Source organism: Camelina sativa, chromosome 20, assembly GCF_000633955.1.
Source record: "Camelina sativa cultivar DH55 chromosome 20, Cs, whole genome shotgun sequence".
NCBI classification, from domain to species: domain Eukaryota; kingdom Viridiplantae; phylum Streptophyta; class Magnoliopsida; order Brassicales; family Brassicaceae; genus Camelina; species Camelina sativa.
Genome location: NC_025704.1, coordinates 9955885 through 9959228, shown reverse-complemented (window position 1 = coordinate 9959228; position 3344 = coordinate 9955885). Strand labels below are relative to the sequence as shown.

At 28.7% G+C, this 3344-nt stretch overlaps 1 pseudogene; it reads left to right on the top strand.

Moving 5' to 3' along the window:
- LOC104772373 lies at positions 618 to 1136 on the top strand (annotated as a pseudogene).

Below are 3344 nucleotides of genomic sequence, written 5' to 3'. Positions count from 1 at the left end.
TAAAATCTAAACCCTAACCATCTCATTTGTGAACCCAAACCGACATATAATTTCGTTCTAATTGTAAAATCTAAACCCTAACCACCTCATTTGTAAACCCAAACCGACATATAATTTCGTTTTAATTGTAAAATCTAAACCCTAACCACTTCATTTATAAACCCAAACCAACATATAATTTTATTCTAGTTTTAAAAATCTAAACCAAGCCAAATATTTAACTTTCCTTAATTAAAAGTATACAGAATTTGTTTCCTTAATTTGGGTTGTTTTTTAATTTAATTTTTATTTATTTTTTAAATGAAATATTAGATGAAAGATTTTGATTGGCTGAGAGAAGAGGGGGTGAGAGGTTCACCCCTAGGGGTGAACCTAAATATTTTTCGTCAAACTATATGTTCAAATTAGAGAAAATAAATGTTAATACTTTTTTTTGACGAAAACAAGAGTTTTTTTGGCATAAATGGGAAAATATTTAATATATAGTAAAATTTTAAAAAAAAAATTTAAATCAGATTTCCCGAGATTGCAAGAGTTATATATAAGTGGAGTCTTTCTTCAAGATCCAAAAGTATAACATATTTTTTTTGTTAACTTTATACAATAAAAATATTATCATGGGTATCACAAAAACTCTTGTGATCTTTTTTTCACATTGTCATATTAGCAGTTTCGCTCTCTAACCATGTGGTTTTGACCTCATGTATATTCAGCAATTTGTGTTTGTTATTTGCAAGTCAACATTGATCGCTTTTTAAAGCAACTTATATATATANTATATATATATATATATATATATATATATATATATATATATATCTAGATATTGTTCGTGGATGTCTGTAACGTAACATATATAGATATTGTTCTTGGATGTCCGTACATATATTTTAAATACATTTATAATATTGTCTGGAGTGTTATATATAATTTTACGTATACTTTAATGTATTTCGTGGGATTTTGTAGGTGCAAAGATTGAAAAATTCTCATATGATCATTGCTTCCATTTGTGTGTGGAAGGAGAATATGAATTGCATGAATGCTTTGTGGACTGTGTTCAAAAAGGATTTCATAAAGCAGATTGTGTAAGCCGAACTCCCAAAGATCCTATTAGATGTTGTTGCCACTACTAACTAAAAAAACTCATTTCTCCCTAATGCTAAGCTATTCTCAAACGTTTTACTTTTTTATTTTCCTAGCATTAGACTTGTGGGGCAAATTATTATCAGTTGATTAAAATAAATTAAATAATAGTAATGATGTCAATGTGTGTAAGTGTGTTTTTAATCAAATATTCATATATATAGTGCATTTAATTATTATTTTTTTTATCAGGATTTTTATGAATTTTTCTTATCAATTCTCTTTTTTAAGCCTAAAACCATCTTCAATGTATATCTCTATTTTTTCCTCTAAAATAGAGTAACTCAAAAATATAGCATTAATTATTTCCCTTTAATGTATTACTCTATTTTCAACTCTAAAATAGAATTAGTGTAAAAAAATAGAAATGAGAATAGAGTTGTTCTATATATAGAGCAATCCTATCATTTTCTCTATTTTAGAGTAAAATATAAAATAGGGTTGAAGCAAATGTTGCTCTATAATAGAGATTTGACTCTAAAATAGAGTGGTGTTGGAGATGCCATAAGACCATTTCTAATGTATATCTCTATTTTTTTTTTTTAAATAGAGTAACTATATAATAAAGCAAGAGTTAGTGTAAAAAATTAGAGGTGAGAATAGAATTGCTCTATAATAGAGTTTTGACTCTAGAATAGAGTGGGGTTGGAAATGCCCTAAGGTAAGACCTCTGCACTACATGTTACAAGTGTCATCATTTTCTTTCTGATCTATCGTTTGAGTTTCATAAAAGTAAGTAGTTTTTTTCATGTCACAAGCCAATAAATCAGTTTTAATTTACAAACTTTGTATTCTATTTAATCCTAGCTACAGTACCTCTGAATTATTTGTTTCTAAAATGTTGTTCCAGTTTTATATACTTATTTTGAGCTCTCAGATATATAATATTTTCAAACTTTTCCGTAATCCCACTTCCTTCCTTCTGGTGAGTTGGATTGTTTTTTTTTTTTTTTTGGGCTCTGTTTTAAATTTTAACTGTTAATAGCTCATAATTCCTTTTTATTTGTTTGTATCTGAAAAATTGGAGCAGCTATACTATATATGGCGACAGAGGATCGAGAAGCGTCGGCCATTTCAGTACATCGAACGGATCGAGATGAGTCATGTATAAATTAATAATGAGTGGTGCATAAATTTTTCTTTAGATGATGTATAGTATTTGATATATTTTTTAATCTATATAAAACTATCAAGATATTGTTCATATAAGTAATTTACAGTTAACGTTTTTGAAATCATACAAAATATGTTTCTAAATAAGTCAGTAGGTACATTCAAATAACACAATATTCAAATGATATCACAAACTATGCGACTTCTATTACAACAAAAAAATAAAAGTAACACCTGTGACTATAAATATTTAATACTGTATATATATAACCTATGAGGTCACTCAAATCTTTGTAATTTTTACAAAGTTGCTTAACCTAGTCAGTAATTACATATTCTCCACCCAATTAGCCTAATCACCCAATCAAAATCTCAGCCGTCAAAAATCTTGCAACAGCTATTTACCAAGTATATATTGTTTCATCTTGAATAGCTTTCGGACGTACGTGCTTAAGAAAAATGCCTAATGATAGATTTGATGAGAGCAAGAACACAATTGTGTTTAGGAAGAATTATATTAGACTCTCATGATTATAATTGTACAAGATACATCTTCTTATATAGAGATGAATTTCCTAAACTAAGATCAGAATAAATGTAAACTAGATATTATTTATACATTCTTGATAATACTAAACTTCCTAAACCAATATTAACATTTATCAAACATCTTCTAAAATAATATTTTTATGATATCCATTTTTGGGTTTATCATCTCAACCGTCGATCTCGGTCGATCTCCGGTTCACCATCTCCCAATACCTAAAGAATCCCATATTCCAAGAATCAGGAACTCCAGGAAGACACCAATGGCTGCAGTTTTTCTTGCGACCGACGCAGGACTAGCTGTGCCCAAGTAAGTGATGGGTGGCGGGGCGATCATGTGTCTTCTGAGCTGCAGCCACGGGCTGTTATGGTCAACACTTCCAGCTTAACTGTCTCTAATCTTTTCGAATAGTATATGTTCAAAATACAAAAATAGATGTTAATATGTTTTTCACCAAAATAATAGTATATTTAGCATAAATATAGTCAATCGATATGTTCAAAATGCAGAAATAAATGTTATATCTTTTTGACCAAAA